At 45.5% G+C, this 24,037-nt stretch overlaps 1 pseudogene; it reads right to left on the bottom strand.

Annotated features, from left to right (window-relative positions):
• Positions 1-23,234: 23,234 nt before the first annotated feature.
• Positions 23,235-23,352, bottom strand: LOC126185649 (5S ribosomal RNA; annotated as a pseudogene).
• Positions 23,353-24,037: the final 685 nt, after the last annotated feature.

Here is a 24,037-nt window from a genome sequence, read left to right as displayed (position 1 = left end):
CATGTATCCTTGCTAACGGAGGACATTTTGAACATTTCCTGTAACAAAGTGTTTGAAGTCACGCTGGTACGTTCTGTTGCTGTGTGTTTCCATTCCATGATTAATGTGATTTGAAGTAATAAAATGAGCTTTAACATGGAAAGTAAGCGTTTCCGGACACATGTCCACATAACATCTTTTCTTTATTTGTGTGTGAGGAATGTTTCCTGAAAGTTTGGCCGTACCTTTTTGTAACACCCTGTATATGTCTTCATACTTTTCCGTATTTACAGTCACCTGCCACTTTTCGTACCATACAAATATCTTATTTAAATCACTTTGCAATTGGTTTTGATCGTTTGATGACTTCACAAGACTGTAAATGACAACGTCATCTTCAAACAGTGAAGAGGGCTACTCAGATTGTCTCCTAAATTGTTTATGTAGATCAGGAACAGCAGAGGGCCTGTAAGACTTCCTTGGGGAACGCCGTATGTTACTTCTGTGTTACTCGATTACTTCTCGTCAATTACTACTAACTGTGACCTTTCTGATAGGAAATCACGAACCTAGCTCCACATCGGAGACGCAATTTTATTAGAAATCGCTTGTGAGGAACGGTGTCAAAAGCCTTCTGGAAACCTAAAAATATGGAACAGTCATTACTTCGTGAGAATAAGGAGCAAGTTGTGTTTCACAAGAACGATATGTTCTGAATCTGTATTGGCTGTTCATCAATAAATCGTTTTCGTCGAGGTAATTCATAATGTTTGAGTAGGGTGTATGTTCCAAAATCCTACCGCAGTTCGACGTTAACGCAGGCTGAGGGTGAATTTTTGTTGACGTGGGAAAATATGGAATATTAACGGATGGAAGTGTCGCTGAAGCTTACAAACGGGAATATTAAATTTACCAATTAATGAAAAGACAGACGAAGGATTAAACTTCTCGTTTTTCTGAGACGCAGCATTTTCTTTGCGTATCAGCCTTAAAAGACTTGTTTTCAACTACAGATTCTCGCGTGCGTGAAAGGTTGTGGAAAATGATTGTGGTCTAAAGGCCTCTAGCTCTCGTATCCCACACACAAACATTAGCATCGAACTTCAAAATATTAAGTATGTTATTTTGGCCATTAACACATTGCTGCTGATCGAGAAAATCCAGTCATTCATGCAGCAGACCCTGCATCGTGGAGGCCTGACAATGAAAACGAATCTATAGTACCCTTGTGGAGCTTCCCAGAGCTCAATTACCTCCTTTGGAGGATGTGAACAACTGATAGCAGAACCTGTTTTTTTTATAATAATGAAGGAAATGTGTCTTGGCAGGGTGAAATGATAGGCAAAAAAAGCCTAATTTTGCACTTTCCTCGGTCTTTGTTATTAATAAGCTAACTAAAAGAATGTCTCTAGTTTAACATGGTTCGTGGTTTCAGATGCAAAGTAAGTTTGTGGACATAATGTAGTGCATTTCAGAAACAAACTAACGTTAATGAAATACTCATTAAGTGATCATGTTTTGCTGTCTGCTTCTGTTACCTACTTCCTTCATTTCTGCTACCTGGAAGTGGCTCATCAGAATCAAATTCAAACTCTTCTTCATTTCTCTCCATACTGCATTCTGAAACGCCGGCACTCTTGTGAGGACTGTGAAGGTTTGATATGCTCGAGAGGGCGTTCTTGATCTTTTGTAAAATGCAGCATCTCGTAATACCTGTAAAGTAGGACGCAAGACAGTTCTGCGCTATACGATAGTGAACTTTCTATTGGTACTCACTATAATGTTGGTTTATGCCGTTCATCCTTCTTTTTTCCACTTCTTTCAGAGTCTTCCACCTTTCTGAGCTCTTTTCTTTAACTTTATCTCAAATTTTGTGTCTTCTTCTTCTTATTTGTAACTATAGCAGTATGGTCCTCTGTTAGAGTATCGTCTACACAAGTTTCGACCAATTCTCCGTACGCTCTACTTTTATGCTTATTAGCGTAATTTTCGTAGTTGATTTTCCACAAACAAATTCTTTCGCGGTACAATGTAATAAGTCTTTCTATGTGCTCATTGGTCCACTCCTTCGCCATACACGAAGCAACTAGAACTTGCTGCTACATGAAAACCGTGAGACAATTCACGGATTTCCTGAACGTGGTCCTCCGCAAAAAATCGCACTGATTTCTCAGCTAGTGAGACCGGGTCGCCAGTTCCGAAGACTGCAGAGGATTGCCTGAAGGTCCTGCCTCCACTAACAATCAAGGTCTGAAGGTGTTCCGGAATCCGTCGGAAATATGCGTCGCCCGTCGTTAAAATCCGCTATTCGTGGGAAGCCACCTCGATAGAGTCAATTTGTAGTGTTTATGGCACGTTGCGGCTCATGGTTTGATTTCCGTATAGAATGACAGTAATTGCTGTAACTGCGCGTCTCGGAAGAGAGGCAGGAGGTACCCCACTCCACAACGACAGATGGTCAACATACCTGGATCCGGAGTGAGGGCAGGAGACTTTGTCCTCGAGCTACTACAAACTGCAGGAACTCTCGCCCGAAACTGGCGGCAAGATGTATGGATTCAAATAATAATAATGCGTAACTTATTGAACATGTAACTCGCGATCGAACGGACCACATATATTTCTGCAATTGAAAGTGTTGTAAATGTTAAGCTTGCCTCGGGAAACGTTAGATTTGATATTGAAATACTCGCAAGAATACACAGTGAAATTGTGTGTAAAATTTGCAGTGCTCGATGGTATGATTAGACATCACGATCTACATCTACATCTACATCTACATCCATACTCCGCAAGCCACCTGACGGTGTGTGGCGGAGGGTACCTTGACTACCTCTATCAGTTCTCCCTTCTATTCCAGTCTCGTATTGTTCGCGGAAAGAAGGATTGTCGGTATGCCTCTGTGTGGGCACTAATCTCTCTGATTTTATCCTCATGGTCTCTTCGCGAGGTATACGTAGCAGGGAGCATTATACTGCTTGACTCTTCGGTGAAGGTATGTTCTCGAAACTTTGACAAAAGCCCGTACCGAGCTACTGAGCGTCTCTCCTGCAGAGTCTTCCACTGGAGTTTATCTATCATCTCCGTAACGCTTTCGCGATTACTAAATGATCCTGTAACGAAGCGCGCTGCTCTCCGTTGGATCTTCTCTATATCTTCTATCAACCCTATCTGGTACGGATCCCACACTGCTGAGCAGTATTCAAGCAGTGGACGGACAAGCGTACTGTAACCTACTTCCTTTGTTTTCGGATTGCATTTCCTTACGATTCTTCCAATGAATCTCAGTCTGGCATCTGCTTTACCAACGATCAACATTATATGATCATTCCATTTTAAATCACTCCTAATGCGTACTCCCAGATAATTTATGGTATTAACTGCTTCCACTTGCTGACCTGCTATTTTGTAGCTAAATGATAAAGGATCTATCTTTCTGTGTATTCGCAGCACATTACACTTGTCTACATTGAGATTCAATTGCCAATCCCTGCACCATGCGTCAATTCGCTGCAGATCCTCCTGCATTTCAGTACAATTTTCCATTGTTACAACCTCTCGATACACCACAGCATCATCTGCAAAGAGCCTCAGTGAACTTCCGATGTCATCCACCAGGTCATTTATGTATATTTTGAATAGCAACGGTGCTATGACACTCCCCTGCGGCACACCTGAAATCACTCTTACTTCGGAAGACTTCTCTCCATTGAGAATGACATGCTGCGTCCTGTTATCTAGGAACTCTTCAATCCAATCACACAATTGGTCTGATAGTCCATATGCTCTTACTTTGTTCATTAAACGACTGTGGGGAACTGTATCGAACGCCTTGCGGAAGTCAAGAAACACGGCATCTACCTGTGAACCCATGTCTATGGCCCTCTGAGTCTCGTGGACGAATAGCGTGAGCTGGGTTTCACATGACCGTCTTTTTCGAAACCCATGCTGATTCCTACAGAGTAGATTTCTAGTCTCCAGAAAAGTCATTATACTCGAACACAATACGTGTTCCAAAATTCTACAACTGATCGACGTTAGAGATATAGGTCTATAGTTCTGCACATCTGTTCGACGTCCCTTCTTGAAAACGGGGATGACCTGTGCCCTTTTCGAATCCTTTGGAACGCTACGCTCTTCTAGAGACCTACGGTACACCGCTGCAAGAAGGGGGGCAAGTTCCTTCGCGTACTCTGTGTAAAACTGAACTGGTATTCCATCAGGTCCAGAGGCCTTTCCTCTTTTGAGCGATTTTAATTGTTTCTCTATCCCTCTGTCGTCTATTTCTATATCTACCATTTTGTCATCTGTGCGACAATCTAGAGAAGGAACTACAGTGCAATCTTCCTCTGTGAAACAACTTTGGAAAAAGACATTTAGTATTTCGGCCTTTAGTCTGTCATCCTCTGTTTCAGTACCATTTTGGTCACAGAGTGTCTGGACATTTTGTTTTGATCCACCTACCGCTTTGACATAAGACCAAAATTTCTTAGGATTTTCTGCCAAGTCAGTACATAGAACTTTACTTTCGAATTCATTGAACGCCTCTCGCATAGCCCTCCTCACACTACATTTCGCTTCGCGTAATTTCTGTTTGTCTGCAAGGCTTTGGCTATGTTTATGTTTGCTGTGAAGTTCCCTTTGCTTCCGCAGCAGTTTTCTAACTCGGTTGTTGTACCACGGTGGCCCTTTTCCATCTCTTACGATCTTGCTTGGCAAGATTACATTCATACGCGGATTTCGACCAGTTCTCATGCGGAGCTGATTTTACAGCACCTCGGCAGATGTAAGTGTCCCTTATTTCATTTGGACAAATAAATAAGGCGAGAAACTTTTTCTTTTTAAAAAAGTTACAGACTTTGAACATTAATAAAGTGACAGTAGTACCGGTCCCAACGAGCACACTGATTTTCACTGCTGAGAGACAAGTCGCGACGTACGTGGAAGAATTTCTTTGGAGCCAACGAGAAATATTGAGAAGACAGGAGATAACAGGCCTCCCCTGAAACAATCAGTGAACCACAGCCCAACGTAGGCCACTATATGCAACTCCACATAGAGAACAACTTACGGAGTTATTATATTTAGATGCAGTAATTTATCGCAGGAGGAAGATTCTTTATTCGACCTTTTTTCAATATAACACAGGAGAGAACCGCTGAAAATTACTCTGCTGGAGAAACTTGTCGAAGGCAATGGATGTAACATCAGATAGATGAGCCATAGTGTACCAAATGACTCGCTAATTAACTGATGCACAAAAACGACAACCTGCTCGCCATGAGACACAGGAGCCATCGCTGTCCAAGTGAACCTTTGCTCATTTAATATTACAGGACACAGACATAGCCATGACCACAGGCGTACTTTCATACTGAACTCTAAGCTCTTCATCGGATTGGGTGTCTCATGTAGCGTTGTCACCGTCATCTCTAATCCACTTTCTTGTGAGTGTGCAGGTTGCAGCATCACTTTCCAGTCCGTGAACAGTGGAACTCAAGTAAGATTCAAACCCCACTCCTGCCACTGGGATTTACGGTTACCTTTGCTTCCCTCTGGACGGTTCCTTTGAACATCACCAATGCGATTTCCTTGTGAACCTTTGCACATTCCCAGCTTGTGCTCTGCCCCTAATGACTTCATCGTCGACGGGAAATTAAGTTCCTTGTTCCTTTACAAAGTCGGTAACAGAAGAAGGAAGGAAATACACCGCGCCGTTTTCTTTTCTTACAAACTGCAGGAAATTCCTAACCAATACCATGTCAATATCACAAACCGTGCAGTGATCAGTTTTGAGCCACATACCTTCTACACTTTAAATAAATCTCGAGTAAATTTTTCAAGTTGGAAAACTAAATAGACGTGTTCATTGGACAAAAAAAAGTTAAAATGGCTCTAAGCACTATAGGACTTAACATCTGAGGTCATCAAACCCCTAGCCTTAGAACTATTTAAACCTAACTTAACCTAAGGACATCACACACATCCATGCCCGAGGCATGATTCGAACCTGCGACCGTAGCAGCAGTGCGCCTAGAACCGCCCGGCCACAACGGCCGGAGTTCACTGGACAGTTCCGACGACGACAACAACAACCACTCAGATAAGGTTCTTTCCTCGTTGCTGTTGTCATTGCGCTTGCACAAAAGCTTACATTTATTCATACAGCCCTCTGTTCAGTTAGCCCCGCTCTATCCTATACTGTCTATTTAAAATACAGTGCGGTGACCAAAGTTATGGGGTAGCGTAAGCACATATACAGATGGCAGCAGTAAAGCGCACACAAGGTATGAAAGGCTAGCGCGTTGGCGGAGCAGTCATTCGTACTCAGGTGGTTCATGTGAAAAGGTTTTTGACGTGAGTATGGCCGCACGACGGGAATTAACAAACTTTGAACGCGGAATGGTAGTTGAAGCTAGCCGCATGGACAAACCATTTCGGAAATCGTTAGGGAATTCTTCAATATCCTGAGGTCCTCATTGTCAAGAATGTGCCGAGAATACCAAATTTCCTCCCACCACGGACAACGCAGTGGAAAACGGCTCTCACTTAACGACCGAGAGCAGCGGCGTTTGCGTAGAGTTGTCAGTGCTAACAGACAAGAAACACTGCGTGAAATAACCGCAGACATCAGTGTAGGAATACAGCGAACGTATCCGTTAGGACAGTGCGGCTACATTGGGCGTTAACTGATTATGGCAGCAGACGATCGACGCACATGCCTTTGCTAACAGCATGACATCGCCTGCAGCGCCTCTCCTGAGCTCGTGACCATATCGTTTGGACTCTAAACGACTGGAAAATACACTACTGGCCATTAAAATTGCTACACCAAGAAGAAATGCAGATGATAAACAGGTATTCATTGGACAAATACACTATACTAGAACTGACATGTGATAACATTTTCACGCAATTTGGGCGCATAGATCCTGAGAAATCAGTACCCAGAACAACTACCGCTGGCCGTAATAACGGCCTTGATACGCCTGGGTATTGAGTCGAACAGAGCTTGGATGGCGTGTACACGTACAGCTGCCCATGAAGCTTCAACACGATACCACAGTTCATCAAGAATACTGACTGGCGTATTGTGACGAGCCAGTTACTCGGCCACCATTGACCAGACGTTTTCAATTGGTGAGAGATCTGGAGAATGAGCTGGAAAGGGCAGCAGTCGAACATTTTCAGTATCCAGAAAGGCCCGTACAAGACCTGCAACATGCGGTCGTGCATTATCCTGCTGAAATGTAGGGTTTCGCAGGGATCGAATGAAGGGTAGAGCCACGAGTCGTAACACAGCTAAAATGTAACGTCCAATGTTCAAAGTACCGTCAATGAGAACAAGAGGTGACCGAGACGTGTAACCAATTGCACCCCATACCATCACGCCGTGTGATACGCCAATATGGCGATGACGAATACACGATTCCAACGTGCGTTCACCGCGATGTCGCCAAACACGGATGCGACCATCATGATGCTGTAAACAGAACCTGGATTCATCCGAAAAAATGAAGTTTTGCCATTCGTGCACCCAGGTTCGTCGTCGAGTACACCATCGCAGGCGCTCCTGTCTGTGATGCAGCGTCAAAGGTAACCGCAGCCACGGTCTCCGAGCTGATAGTCCATGCTGCTGCAAATGTCGTCGAACTGTTCGTGCAGATGGTTGTTGTCTTGCAAACGTCCCCATCTGTTGACTCAGGGATCGAAACGTGGCCCCACGATGCGTTACAGCCATTCGGATAGTGATTCGAGGCCGTTGGGATCCAGCACGGTGTTTCGTATTATCCTCATGAACCCACCGATTCCATATTCTGCTAATATTCATTGGATCTCGACCAACACGAGCAGCAATGTCGCGATGCGATAAACCGCAATCGCAATAGGCGACAATCCGACCTTTATCAAAGTCGGAAACGTGATGGTACGCATTTCTCCTCTTTACACGAGGTATCACAACAACGTTTCACCAGGCAACGCCGGTCAACTGCTGTTGGTGTATGAGAAACCGGTTGGAAACTTTCCTCATGTCAGCAAGTTGTAGGTGTTGCCACCTTCGCCAACCTTGTGTGAATGCTCTGAAAAGCTAATCATTTGCATATCACAGCATCCTGTTCCTGTCGGTTAAATTTCGCGTCTGTAGCACGTCATCTTCGTGGTGTAGCAATTTTAATGGCCAGTAGTGTAGTTGCCTGGTCACATAAGTCCCTATCTGGCTTGTTAAGAGCTGACGGTAGCGTTGAGCGTGGCACAGACCGCACGAAGCCATGGACACAAGTTGTCAACAGGGCACTGCGCAAGCTGGTGGTGGTTCCGTAATGACATGGGCTGTGTTTACATGGAATGGACTGGATCCTCTGATCCAAATGAATCGGTTACTGACTGGAAATGGTTATGTTCGGCTACTTAGAGACCATTTGCAGCAAACTACGATGGAATTTTGACGAATGACAGTGCGCCATGTCACCAAGCCACAAATGTTCGCAATTGGTTTGAAGAGCATTCCGGACAATGCGAGCAAATGATTTGGCCACCCCATGGAATATTTATGGGACACACTCAAGAGGTCAGTTCGTGCACAAAATCCTGCTCTGGCAACACTTCCGCATTTATGGACGGCTGCTTATGGATGGCGGGACATCCAATGACTTGTTGAGCCCATGCCACGTCGAGATGCTGCACTACGCCAGGCAAGAGGAGGTCCGACACGATACTAAGAGGTATTCCATACATGTGTCACCTCAGAGCTCAGACCCTCAGAATTTATCCAGCAGCGACTTGTCAGGAGAGCGTCGCCGTTCTCTCCAAAAATGGTTCAAATAGCTCTGAGCACTATGGAACTTAACATCTGAGGTCATCAGTCCCCTAGAACTTAGAACTACGTAAACCTAACTAACCTAAGGACAGTACACACATCCATGTCCGATGCAGGATTCGAACCTGTGACCGTAGCAACAGCGCGGTCCCGTACTGAAGCGCCTGAGTTTCTCTCGACAATGCCCACATGAGTTCACTGAATATCTGCCAAGCTCTTCTCGAATATAAGATACTTGCGTGTAAAAACCGTGGCCGTATGTTTACGTGTTCTTTCTTTGCCTTCCTACGGGACTGCTTAAAGACGACCACAAACACAGAGATAGTGATTCACCAGTTTTTGAATTTGTACTGAAAATTTTTAAACCTTCACTTTCGTCTGGAGAACCCAGATATCTCAATTGCTGTAATGGTTAACGATCTGTTCACACTAGAGTTTCGTGTGTGATATCTTTTGTAAATGCACCATGTGCCTCAGAATTTAAATCTTCAACCCACTCTGCCTATAATTGATTTCACAGCCTTTCATTACGTGACTTCTAGCTGTTTAAGGAATGTAACGAAGGGTGCTGGTTTGAATACCAAGGAATTCTTTAATTCTATAAATCGCATTAGGTGGCATTTACTGAAATTGTGGAGTGCCATTTATTACAAATTTGACTTTTCACACTGAGGAAGATAGCTCAGTGGATAAGGAGCGAGTATTGCGCTCAAATCCCCCTCCGACCAACCAGATCTACATTATATGTGGGTTCCCTAAAGGCTTTTTAAGATGGACACGGTCTATTTCATTCCCACTTTTGGAACATGGTTTATGCTTATATATTTCGATATTTCTGGAGACTTGAAATCTCCTCTGTAGAACTCAACCTGGGTTTCGAAAACAGCGATCGTTTGAAACCCAGCTCGAGATCCAGAGATCAGTAGATACCAGGCCCCAGGTTGATGGCGTGTTCCTTGACTCCGGCATACATTCGACACAGTTCCGCACTGCCAACCAGAGAACAAAACATGAGCGTACGGAATATCAAACCTGCGGTGTTATTGGACTGGAGAGTTCACAGTAAACATAACACAACATGTTATTCTCAACCGAGAGAAATCTTCAAACGTGACTTCGAGCGTACCGAAAGGGAGCGTTATAAGACCATTACCTTCCAAAATATCTATAAATCGCCGAGTGGGTGACGTCGAAAGTTCTATGATGCTTCTCGCGGACGTTACAGTTGTATACGGAGAACTCGCAACGCCAGGCAATCGTAGAGAAATGCAGTAAGACCTGGAGAGAATCGACGCTTCGTGCAGGGATTAGCGGTTGACCCTAAATTTAAGCAAATGTAAAGTATTGTGCATAATAGGCAGAAAGACCTCTTATTGAATGATTAAACAGTTGCGCTACAGTTACTGGAAGTAGACATATCCATAAAATACCTAGGAGTATGCGTAAGGAGTGTGTGTTCAAATGTGAGTTCTTAAGGGACCAAACTGCAGAGTTCATCGGTCCCTCGACTTACACACTACTTAAACTTGCTTAAACTAGCCTATGCTAAGAACAACACACACACCCATGCCCGAGGGAGGACTCGAACCTCCGACGAGAGGGGCCGCGCAGTCAGTGACATGGCGCCTCTAACCGCGCGGCCAGTCGTAAGGGGTGATCTGAAGTGGAACAACCACATAAACCTAATCGCAGATAAGGCAAATGCCACGCTGAGATTTATTGGAACAATCCTCAGACAAAGCAGTCCACCCACGTAGGAGATAGCTTACAAAACTATTGTTCGACCAATACTTGAATATTGCTCGTCAGCATGGAATCCGTACCAGATAAGATCGATAGAGGAAATAGAGAAGATACAAAGAAGAGCAGTGCTTTTCGTTGCAGGTTCATTTGGTAGGCGCGAAAGCGTCATGGAGATGCTCCAACGGTTATCTCGAGAAAATACCATGAAGAGAATATGAGAGATTCGAATTCACGCGGAGTCTTACTAGCAAACTTTTTTTCCCGCGAGCCATTCACGGCTGATACGTGAAAAGGTAGAAGTGGCAGTGGTACACAAGTACCCCCCCCCCCCCCCCCGCCACATATCGTAAGGTAGCGTGCTGAGTATAGATGTAGATTTCTGCCCTATCCAGAATTTTCACTTTTCTAGTGATTTCGTCGACGATGGGGCATTAAACCTCAGATTTCCACCTTTTCATTTTTGGTGGTGGTGGTGGTTGTTGGGATGTTCGTCTATAACGCTGGGGATTTCCTTGCAATTGTTCAGCAATGGTATTTTCATGTAGAAAACGGCATTTTCCGAGAAACATCTGAGTGTAGTAATCGGTATATCACTCCTTCTGTAGGTAATGTGAACTCGGTTTGGATGAACAGCGAACAGGATCGCTGCTGGCGACTCCCTCATGCTTCGAATTATCCCCAATAAGACATTATCACGGGCAAATTCATCGTAACGGAGAATTCTCAGAGATGACTGTCTATGACGATCTGATATGTCCTGAAATGAGGAGCGGATACTTTCGGCTGCTACTTAGTGAACCTCTCTTTTTTTTTCGGCAGCACGCGAACATGGTGACAACTTTTAGCAGAGGTTCTTAAGGCTTGTGTCTACTTGTAACTCGCCCAAGTTACTGCTGCACTTTTATGCGATTCTATACGCTGATCTGCAGTTCGTTGTCGGTGCCAAGACGTTGACTTCATAGCCAGCGGTTCACGTCAGCAGAGAGGAAAATCAGAGGGAGCAAAGTCCGGTGTTTTGAGGTGTTTACATCAGAACAAAAACTTGTGCAAGTTTACTTCCGCAAGTCGCTTGGGCGAGTTAATTTCAGGAACTTGTTGTAAGCATTGCAGAAATGGTTTCACCAGAGTCGCGGCATAGTTTACAGTGTCGAGCTCGAAATCCAGAGCAGGAGCCACCGCTGTTGCATAGTTATTAAGGAAGAAAAAACGCGATGAAAAACAAAAAGTTAACAAAAAGAAAAGGTTGCGTGGAGAAATGTAACAGAAGTGTACATATTTAAGTTATCAAGAAATGAGTGAACTAAAATGAGACAACTTCGATCACTTTAAAAACCTGCTGAGAACGTCGTACGTAAGTATCTCTTGTCCATTCTACAATCAAATATTCGGAAACAGACTGCAAAAGTACAGCAAGCTGTACCACCAAGACATCGCCTTTTAATTACTCTTCCATTTCTGCAAACATTTTTTATTACTTTTATCACAAATGTAATACCTTATGTGTTCGCTTACATTAAAAAAACGGCTAAAATTTAAAGACGTCTGTACCGCCATTCTACCTCGCCATCACGTGAAATAAAGTAATCGGTAAATTCATACCGCACTCCCTTAGATGACAGTGGCCAGTTATATGGTTAGGTGTTCCAAAGGTAGATTTGTTTCGGCTGATCTGTCTTTCTGCCATTCCCTTTTCGACACTGACAGTTCTGTACCTGTACAGAGCAAACAAAACTACTGCAAGTCTGGAGAAACCTTACGGCAACTGGCAAGTTCGGCAAGTACTTGCGGCAAGACGCAATAAACTGTTTCCACCAACTTACGAAAGCTACTTCTGGGAGCTGGCGAAAATAGCGGAAGTCGACTTGCTGGGGGTGTCTCCACATCAAAGAACTTGCAGAAGAAGCTTTTCAGCAAATCACTTACGGAAGTTTACTTACTGAATCCAGGAAGCAAAAGGATTGTCTCTATGGCTGTGAATGTTTAACAACGCTTTGCTAAACATCGTTGCACGCTAAATGTTGGTTGATTTGCCTGTTTCTTCCAGGCCGTATGAAATGTTTAAGCACATATGTATATGTAAATTCTCTGCATGAGATAAAGTTAACCCCGAATTTATCTCCACTCTTGGTTTCTTGTTGTCATCTCTCAGTAATGTATTGTCTGAGGCGTATTCCGAAAGTAACGTCCAATCAGTCGCGAAATGGAAACCACAGTGAAAATCCGACAAACCTTTGCATAAGTGTGTTTGACAGTGTCTCTAGTATGCCCGTTGATCGCGTCACGTCTGTCTTTTTAGTTCTGAGCGCACAGTGAGCACGTAAAGATGCCTAGAAAATATTGTCTCCCACCAAGAATGAGTGCCCATGAGAGATTTCGCCTGATTTGATGCAGCCCACACAACATAACTGTCATGCATTTCCTTCTTCATGACAGTTCTCGGCCGCACTTTGCAGGGGCAATGAGGACGTCCCTGCAGCGTTTTCGATGGGAAATATTTGATCGCCCTCAATATAGCCCGGACTTTGCTCCCTCTGATTTTCCTCTCTGCTGACGTGAACCGCTGGCTATGAAGTCAGCGTCTTGGCACAGACAACGAACTGCAGATCAGCGTAGAGAATCGCATAAAAGTGCAGGCGGCTGCCTTCTATGACGAGGGTATTGAACAGTTCGTACAACGCTACGACAAATGTCTCAGACGGAGAGGCGACTGTAGAGACGTTGCTGGAAGGTGTGGTGGCTAACTATTGCAAATAAAACACTTTTGATCTTCACAGTGGTTTCCATTTCGCGACCAATCGGACCATACTTTCAGAATACGGCTCGTAAAATGGGCAACTGTTCCCTTTGGTTGTAGGAACGCGAAGGGTTTGAGTAGGTTTATCTGCGTCGCCCTTGTTTGTAAGAAGCAGCCTTTCGACCTGGCGCGAGAATCACTGGCTGAACGTATCAGAGTAGTCATAGATCCAGAGCTCGCGTGACTGACGGCTAGGTCGCCATTGATGGCTTCCTTAAACGCCGCCTTTGTTCTTTTAGAAAGAACACGTAAAGTTCTCCTTTCCCGGCCTTCAATCTGAGCTTATAGTCGACTCGAATCCCCTCATTTTCGATATGACATCAAATCCCAATCTGTCTATGGTTTCTCGAGGGGAATTAGAGACCTTCTGCTATAATTTAGTTATTCGCGAGAAGGAAATGGGTAACTACTGAACACGCCGGAAGGTCCCACAGTCATTTGCATCTGTACACCTAACATTGCATGGCTGAGCCATGCTCCATTAACAGGTGGTGTGCGTGGAGTATTTCTCTAGTTTCACCGCGAGGATCCTTATCCAGATACCTGCGGACTCACCTTCTGATACGCGATCTTGGCGTCTTTCGTGGTTCGCACCGTCTTTGTTTGCTTGTTTGTTTGTTTCTTTCTTTCTTTCTACTAGCAGCTTCCATCGGCAATTGTTGAGCATTTCTGTAACGCTTTCTCTCTGAGAAATTCTTCCGTCTCGAGAAATTTTGCTATGGCACCAACAACCAACTGAATAACTCTGGCATTCGCTGCATGACGGTGAAAACCGATCATTCACGATAGTCTAGCCCCTAGCGAGTTTCAGAGTCGCAACTGCGTACTGATGCGAATGATAGCGCAATCGCCGGTTTCGGAGAAAGAGGTAAGTAGCGTAGCTGTAAATCAAGATCTACAGCTGGCCCGTTATAGAGACGTATCAATTCAGTATCAGTCTGAAGGAAAGCGGAACGTGTAATGGATACTGACCAGTAGCAAGTGTACCCAGATTCATTTGACGTCAAATCTCAGAACTATTTCGCCATTCACCGTGATGCAATAAATAGTACATCGACAACAGCTCTGCCAAATTGATAGGTAGGTTTCATCTTTGACAGACAACATGACAGTTAAGTTGTAAATCTGAGAAGGACTATCTCTGTTGATCACGCCCACTTTTCACGGTATCTGTGCCGTTCTCTGACAGTCGACAAGAATCGGTAGAACCAGGAGAACCTCTGAAGATACCCAGCGTAGTTCTGGATAAAACCTCAGGAACAAAGAATTTCATGGACCTCGCCATACAACCCAGAGGATTCACTGGTGGCTGATACAAACGGTGATGAAAGTCTTCACTGTATAAACTAACATGATTTGCCTCCACTCCCCCACCCCTTCCCCCCAACACTTGTTTTCAGTGCGAAAGGTATAGCTGCTAACGCAAAGCAAGACCGGTAACTTGTGAAGACGCTTGATGATCACACAAGTGCATTTCGCGAAGGAAGCAGCTGCTGCACGTGTTACTGATTGTAGGTTACGTTGGGTCTGCACCGACCGCAGGTAAGGAAACGCGCCAGTGGCACTGCGGGAACTCGATACAGTTATCAGAAAAGCAACGCGGCAACAGTGCTCGACTGCACGACAGTACTCGACAATTAGTGGCGATGCGGCAACGTGTGGCTGCGGCGGCAGCAGGAGCGAGCGCGGCGGCGCGGAGCGCGCAAGCGCATTGGCAGGGGCGGGGCTACGAGGCGGAGCTACGCAGGCGCGCGCACCACATCTTGTGGGGGAGGGGGGGACCAGCAGAGGGGGCAGCTGCCCGAGCCGCCGCCCGGGAGTCGCCCGAGAGAGCTCGCGCCGAGCGGTACTCTGCGCACGCTGCGCCTCCTTGCCAACACATCGATTACAAAGCGCACATTAATTGGCGGTGCGCTTCGCGTGTGCCCGTGTATTTTGTGGTGCTAGTGCGACCTGCGACGGGAGTGAGTTCTCACGTGTGTATACTGTGTGCTATTACAGCTCGTGTGCGACGCAGAGGAGCGGCGGTTGGCGTGCAGCCGGCGGCGCACGGTGAATGACTCCGCCGCCAGCACGGCGCAACGCTGGAAGACGGGTCGTTGCCGTGTCTCTACTCGCCGACGCGGGCGAGGTGTTGTGCTCGTCGCCAGGTACGTGGCGCTGCGCTCTCGCTGGTCGCCAGTAGCGCCCGGCGTTCTCCGTCGGCCGAAGCTATTTCGGGCGCGATTCTTTAAAGGGCAAACACCGCTGGCGCGTGCCTGCGACGGTAACGGCGACTCGCGTCTAGCTCGTTTGGTCAGTGACACGCGAGAAAGTGGGCGGAGCTAGAGCTGCGTGACCCGACGTGGAAATAGGTGAGACAGCGAAGGAGAGAAAGGTCGCATGTGCGCGAGCGGCGGTTGCCGCAGGTGTGGCGCAGCTGTAGCGCAGCGGCCTCCCCTGCGCGAGGGTTGTCGCCCTTTCTGCTGTGCTGCTCCCTTTCTCCCCAGCGCGGCCGTGAATTCCATTGTATCGACCCTAGGCCGCTGGCTACCCTGCGGCCGTGCCTGCCTCTCCATCTTTGCCTCTCCCCGTCCTTCGTCCGTGCGTCTCTCCTCTCACGGCGTTCTCTCTCTCTCTTTCTCTCTCTCCGCGGGGCGGACGGAGGGCATACGAATGTCGTGTATTGAGTGAAGCTCTGCGCATGCAGCGGCGCGCCGTTGCCAAGTCTCCGGCCGTGTGGCGGCTGCGAGCGTGGGAAGCCGGAGCAGGTCGCAACGCCGCTGATGGATAGACGGATGGCCGAGGGTGAGGAACAGCCGGCATAATAATAGTACGCGCCGCTGCCGCCGCCGACAAAGGGCGTACGCGACGCCCGGCTTCGCCTCGCCTCAACATTATTACCTTCGCCTTCGCTGCTTTCCGGGCAGTGTTTGCTGCGGACAAGCTGAGCGTCTTCCTTGTCACGAGGGAGATGTTGCCCCTGCCCTAGACTTACAGCTGCAAGTTTTGCAGGAGATTTACTTCCACCATGAGGTGCTAAGAACAGATGTCTGAAAGTACAGTACGACAGCTATTCCATGAAGTAATGTTTTTGTGTTTAGCGCACGCTGCTTTTGTGCTAGAAGACGTGGTTGTATTTCTAAGTTACATATTGGGGAGGGGCGGGATTCATATCCCCGTACGGATATACGGATTAAGGTTTGTTGTGTTTCCTTAACTCGGGCGAATTCCACAATGGCCTCTCTAATCAGGACACAGTTTCCCCATCTGTGTGAGTACGTCATTTCTAATGACTTCGACGTGCACGGAGCGTAAAACGCAACATACACGTTGCGCTCGTTTTCCTTTTTTATTTTCCGTAGCGCAGGTGACAATCACTGTTCGGGTTAAATTACTGCGATATGAGTATAATGCGACGTGAAACATCTTGTCGAAGTCTGAAATGGAAAATTAGTTAAAGATGGGTCATAACGGCCTTATTAACGTGGATTTTTTCCTTTGTGAGCGGCTTCCACGGATCCCTCGACCGGCTCAAAGTTTGCGCGCCCGTAAACGTGAATAAGAGCAACGCAACGTATGTTGTGTTGTGGCTACCCGTACGAGGCAGCGCATAAAAAAATCATTCTGCACAGGTGGCGGTGGTGCAGCCAAACGAAACGACTGTGGCAATAACTGATGCAGTCGTAAGGTGAGGTCTTTTTAACCTCGGCTTGCCGTATAGATAATGTTCGTGTAGCGAGAGCTAGCAGCTTTTCGTTTCTTTTTCGCCGACCTCTGAAATACGCACAGCACTTCTATAAGTATGAAAATTCTAGGAAGAGTGAGACAGTTAGTGTGATGCTTCGCATGGTATTTAATAAGTTGTTTTGTATCTTCCTGACAGTGGCTTGTTAAGGGTGTTTTGTTTCTGGTCGATCTTTGTGGACAATTTCGAAGCACCTTCTGTTATAAAGTGGAAAATCTGCGCTGCGAAAACTACAGTATACTTGTTGTTTTTGTGACCCGTGTGTTCATGGAAATTTCTGCTGGATGTCCACCATCGTATTTGTTTTATAATTTATTTTATACTGGCTCAGGATCCCTCCACGTCGTCTGAACATGTTCCTCCAATGTGATACGTGTCTGTGACTGATTCTGTCTCTTCCCCCATGCTTTGAGCGTGGTTTTTGAAGCACCCGACTGTCGGCAGCATAATGATGTCGCTTTCCGTACAGGGGCGCGGCGTTGCCATCCTTGGCCGAGTGGAGGTAATTGAATGAATGGCGGTGTATAGTTGACGGTGATTTCTCATATGCGGACGATTACAGATATGTAAGGCAGCTGTCGTCCGCTTTTTGACGTTGTTTTGCCGATCTTTATTGTGAGAGGCAGCCTGTGAAAGATAGGAAAGAGCGTGCTTAAGATAAATTGTTTTGCCCTCTGAGAAAGTTTTAATTTCGTTTCTTTGTCGTGACCATCTGTGAACATTCTCGTGTGTTTCTCAAATTCCACATCAAGAAATGTATCATGATGTATATTTGGCGGACGATGAAAGATATGTGAGTTGTTTTATCGGATGCACTTTTTGTTTCGCAAAGAAACGTCTCCCAAAATAGAAGCAGCCTCATTTGCATCATACACGATGTATATATTCAGCAGAATGTCTGTCTTCTTGTGGAAATATTCCCATTGCAAACACCATTTTCCTTTATAACATCTCTAACCGACGGCGGTGGCACTTTTAGTGAAGAGAACATTTCTACCGTGGTAGTGAATTACGAATGCTATTTGTCTAATTAACTTAACATTCTGTAAAGCGTTTAATGTTCCATACAATTGCGCTTTAGAGAATGACGTAGATTTTTCCTTATTGCCGTCCTATCTATCACAACTTGTAGTCAGTGAGTGGCATTTTCCGCGCAATATGGAAAAGTAGGTGCCTCCACCACAACATAAAATCGTGCTCGAAATTAGAAACAGCTGAAAATGATGTTAGCAGCAGAAATCGTGACGTACTTGTTCATCTGTACCTGTTCATCAGTACCATAATATTCAAAGCTTAGCTCTATAGACAACTGCAGGTGTAGTATGAATTCGTAGTTGAGATATGCAAGACCTGGGCAGCAGATAGCATAAAAATAGGAACACATTGTTGTATAACAACGCTGGAAACGTATTCTGCCTATTATTTTAAACTTCACAACACTGTGGCTGTATGACATGTTGTCTTTCTTGTGCTATTTTGGATCGTGCTTGAGTTCCAGCAGTCGCTGCTTTTCGTGTCTCTTGCTAGCTTTGTCCTGGCATTAAGCTCGACCATATCTTCCTTAAACACATACGGAGACGCTGAACTGGGGATCCCGAAATATCTATGTGCAGTGGTATGTTATACGGAAATGTCATCTGTGAAATTTAAGTATTTGCGATTTTATATTGCAATTGGCGTTTGGGACTTATTCACGCGTATTTGCCTTTTTTATCTTCGGAAGAGGTGAGCAGTTTGGATTATCGTTTTGCTCATGGAGTATTACCCGCAAACAATCATGAATTAGCACTCTTTCTGAACTACAGAGCTGGGGGCAGAAGTCAATAGCTTCGCGCTCTCGTTTATTTGAAATAGCACTGCCAGTTTCCATTGACTATGCCTCATATTCAGGTTTTAAAGCATTCATACATGGCTGTATTTGCTTCTGTATCTCATCAGTTATCATTTGACTTGCCGCGTTTCAGTGTATCTCATCAGTTATCATTTGACTCTCCGCGTTTCAGTCACGGACGTTCTTTATAGAAAGTATAAGTTACGACGCTGCCTGCATCCGGAACAAATTGTTTATTCTTACAACTGAGTTGATAGAGCTCCTGGCGTCTTGTGTAATAGCCGAGGCAAGGACTGTACTAATAGTAAGGTTCTTTATAGGCAACATTTCGGTATAGAGGTATACAGAATTAAAAATTTGTGCCTGTAGTTCGTGTGGCCGGAATGAGGGACTGCAGGAAATGTTTCCTAAAATGCTGATTATTAATGGCCCTCGTAGTTCGATTGTATGTGAAACCTCACACACAGCTGAAATTACATGGAGTTTTGCTGCGCGTAAAAACACTGCCTTGAACGCAAAGCGCTCCGTTGGTACGTGAGAGGTTTCCACATTCTTCTGGTTTACCAAGATGGATGCAGATAGGTGTGATAAATATTTACAGTGGATGTGCGCTGCGATATTTATGCAGTGCTTTGATAAATCTATAATTTTTACTGCTTTATTACCGCTGTTCTGCTACATGCACGCATCCCTTACGAGTACTGAGGAACAATGCCGATTAACATTTCAACACCATCGTGTATTACCAATATTGCCATTTTATGGCGTGTATAGTTTTCCAGTTTAAGACCATTTGGCGAACTTGCGTCTGAAAAAGCTTTTATTTGGAAAGTCTGTTTCTAGAGGGTCGTGTAACCCCTTGGGGAACATTCATAGCTGACAATGTTGCGTGGGCGGAGAAAAATTCTAGCAATCATTGATGCGTTTTTATTCCTTGTTGTGTCTTCCCCAACAACTTTCTGATCTATACTGTCAGAATAATTGTGCAGTAGTCTGGCGACTGGTAATGATAAAACGAATGGCGTCGTCATCCTCGCACAGAGTCGAGAGAGATACGTTTGGAGAGCTTCTAGTACCTGCTGATAAATACTATGGAGCACAGACTTTGCGGTCTGTCATGAACTTTCCAATTGGAGGTGAAACGGAGAGAATGCCAAAACCTGTGATTGTTGCTCTGGTGATTCTGAAGAAGGCAGCAGCCATTGTTAAGAAAGAGTCCTGGACCCAAAGATCGCAGATGCGATTGCGAAAGCGACAGACGAAGTGATCTCTGGAGTTACGTTGGACCGTTGTTAATAATTTGACATAGCAATGGCATAGCAACGGAATTTCGAACAGCAATTATTAATCCTCGCTAAGGATGATGTGCAAAACGATCGTAATGATAGGATTAAGAACCAAGATTTCACTGCTCACCGAAACTAGCCTGGCATAAGATAAAAGATAAACAATTGATCAGTTAACACAAACTTATTAGACTGTTACGGACGAACAATAGAATATTTCTTAACTACGCGAGAAGCTGTGTTTTACGAGAGTTACAGGTGCTGTTCCACGTCATACTGACGGAGACGAACATCGTTACGAGTCGCGTATACTTCCGACGAGTGCAGGAGGGAAGGGTCATCACATCAGTTGAATTTGTTGAGAATCTCTATAACGCTCGCTCGCCAACTAAACGATCCCGTGACGAAACGCGCAGCCTTTCGTTGGATCCCTTCTATCAGTCCTAACTGGCAAGGGTCCCTGATTGATTAGCAGTACCCAAGTATCTATCGAATAAGTGCCTTGTAAGCCACTTCTTGAATGTGTGAATTACATTTCCTTAAGTTTCTTCCTGTGAATCTCAGTCCAGCATCTGCTTTTCGCACTCTTTATTTAATGTGGTCATTCCACGTAAGGGCGCTCCGAATAGATACTCGTAGATATTTTAAGGTGGTTACTGTTTCCAGCAGTTTGTCATTAATACTGTAGTTGTACAGTAGTGGTTTTACTTTACTGTGTATGCGCAGTACGTTACATTTATTTACTTTCTGGGTGAACTCCCACCAATTGCACACTGTAGGTCCTTGTGGAAATCGTTATTGTCTTCTGGCTTTGCGAACATGTTATAGAGTATATAAACAACAGCATCATTTGCGAACAGCTTTAGGGAGCATTCGACACATTATGCTAGATCCTTTTCTTCTAAATGTGCAGTGCAGGCGCGTGCGTTTAAATGTAGCGAGGATTATTTTATGATTGCTCATAAATGCAATACGTAAGTAGTAAGTACAATTATCCAAACATATCGTTTGTTACCTTACCAAAGACAACCATACTAGTTTCCCGCATGAGCTTCGACGCTCGTTAGTGAATGCAGAACAGTCTTCTCATTGAAACTTACTGGCACATTAAGACTGTGTGCCGGACCGAGACTCGAACTCGTGTCGTGACCTTTGCCTTTGACGGACAAGTGCTCTACCGACCGAGCTACCCAAGAACAACTCACGACCCGTCTTCACTGCTTTACTTCCGCCAGTAACTCATCTGCTACCTTCCAAACTTCACAGAAGCTCTCCTGCGGAACTTGGAAGACTAGCACTTCTGGAATAAAGGATATTGCGGAAATATGGCTTAGTTACAACCTGGGGGATGTTTCCGCAATGTCGTTTCTTCCTTGATTGCTAGTCTTGCAGATTTCGCATGAGAGCTTCTGTGAAGTTTGGAAGGTAGGAGGTAACGTATTGGCGGAAGTAAAGATGTGGAGACCGGCCGTGTGTCGTGCTTGGGGAGCTCAGTCGGTAGAGCAATTGCCCGCTAAAGGCAAAGGCCCCGAGTAAAAGTCTCGGTCCGGCACACGGTTTTAATCCGTCAGAAAGTCTCATATCAGGCGCACTCAGCTGGAGAGAGAAAACTTCATTCTGGAATCTTCGCATGTGGGCTTGCGGTTGTGTTACAATCTACGATAGGGTTAAATAAATAACAGTCGCGTGGCCCGCCCGGTCATGTCAGTTTGCGTGCTTATAGTGCTGCTTTTTAAAACTTTAGCTTCTCATTACGTCCTACAAGGCAGAACACACCCCTGTTCTACCAAATTCTTAGGTGGTCACTGGGAATTGACCTCGAAGCGTTGACATCAGGAGCTAGTGACGTACCGCTCATAGGTCACAGATGCACTAAGTTTGAGGATTATGTGTAACCAATGGAAAACCCCGGAAAATCTCGATCAGAACCAGTGGGCTTTTCATCTATACTCTGCAAGCCACTGTGAAGTGCATCGCAACAGGGTGCGTCCCATTGTGTCAGTTATTAAGACTTTTCCAATTCGATTCATGTATGGAGCGCGGGAAGAATGACTGCTTAAGCGCCACTCTCCGTCCGAACAGGCCTTGGAAGGCCCAACGGTACCGACCGGCCGCCGTGTCATCCTCAGTCCACAGACGTCACCGGATGCGGATATGTAGGGGCATCTACATCTACATCCATACTCCACAAGCCACCTGACGGTGTGTGGCGGAGGGTACCTTGAGTACCTCTATCAGTTCTCCCTTCTATTCCAGTCTCGTATTGTTCATGGAAAGAAGGATTGTCGGTATGCTTCTGTGTGGGCTCTAATCTCTCTGATTTTATCCTCATGGTCTCTTCGCGAGATATACGTAGGAGGGAGAAATATACTGCTTGACTCTTCGGTGAAGGTATGTTCTTGAAACTTTAACAAAAGCCCATACCGAGCTATTGAGCGTCTCTCTTGCAGTGTCTGCCAATGGAGTTTATCTATTATCTCCGTAACGCTTTCGCGATTACTAAATGATCCTGCAATGAAGCGCACTGCTCTCCGTTGGATCTTCTCTATCTCTTCTATCTTGGAGTCTATAAGGATATCATCAATAGCCCATTACCACACACATGAAGTCAGCATCAGTGAGTGGCAAGGGTTGACTGGGTTCACTTTTGTGGCACTTGTATCCTCTAGCCGGGGGAAGAATTCACTGATTTGGATACTCCAGATGACGATGGACATGCAAAACACAGTTAAGTACAAGCTGTTGGTGTCTGATCCATAAAGAATAACCCTTGGCTCTGTCAACAGGCTGCCAACAGGGCTTGTCTAAAAAGCACCAATCAAGATTGATCCAGCATTGGTAAATCAGGACCAAGCCAGAGCATTGATGGACCAGCCACTATGTAAGCCAGACTTCCATAACTGAAGGAGGATACGATAACGACTTTGTAGACATGCCTCGGGCATGTGGTCAGCACACCGCTCTCCCGGCCGTATGTCAGTTTACGAGACCGGAGCCGCTACTTCTCGAGCAAGTAGCTCCTCAGTTTGCCACACAAGGGCTGAGTGCACCCCATCTGCCAACAGCGCTCGGCAGACCGGATGGTTACCCATCCAAGTGCTAGCCAAGTCCGACAGCGATTAACTTCGGTGATCTGACGGGAACCGGTGTTACCACAGCGGCAAGGCCGTTGGCCAAGCACCTCTCTGCGCGCTGTAATTAGTCTCGCCTTGTAGGGGTTGTAACTACTTCCAGTTTGATTCCGGAAAATTAAGTCGCAGACAAAAATATGGAAGCCTAGCCCATGTATTAGACTATTTGCTTAAATGTGCAACAGGGGTAATTCGATTACTGACTCGCCAGATACAGTGTAGCGACACTCATGAGCCAAAACTGTAGGACCACCTGCTTGATAGCGTCTTGGTTCCTTGCACATTGCAGTCGTAATTTATAACTTTTGAACGCAATACAGCAATGACACTTCGTGGCATGGGTCTGAGAAGTCTTTGCTAGGTTTCCAAATGTATATAGAACCATATGTCTAAGCACAGTTCACGCAGTTACTGTAAATTACAGGTCGATGCTGTTTGGGCGCAAAGCTGGCGCCCCCTTTGTATTCCACTGGACACCGGCCGGAGTGTCCGAGCGGTCTAGGCTACGTTCGCAGGTCCGAACCCTGCCTCGGGCATGGATGTGTGTGATGTCCTTAGGTTAGTTAGGTTTAAGTAGTTCTAAGTTCTGGGGGACTGATGACCTTAGATGTTAAGTCCCGTAGTGATCAGAGCCATTCTTTGTTCCACTGGATTCAGATCAGGGGAATTTAGTGACCAAGATATAAACGTGGGTCACTACCATGCTCCTCAAACCACTGCAGTACAGT

This window comes from Schistocerca cancellata, chromosome 4 (assembly GCF_023864275.1).
Source record: "Schistocerca cancellata isolate TAMUIC-IGC-003103 chromosome 4, iqSchCanc2.1, whole genome shotgun sequence".
NCBI lineage: Eukaryota > Metazoa > Arthropoda > Insecta > Orthoptera > Acrididae > Schistocerca > Schistocerca cancellata.
Note: the sequence above shows the minus strand (reverse complement) of the source record. Positions and strands in the feature narration are given on the sequence as shown.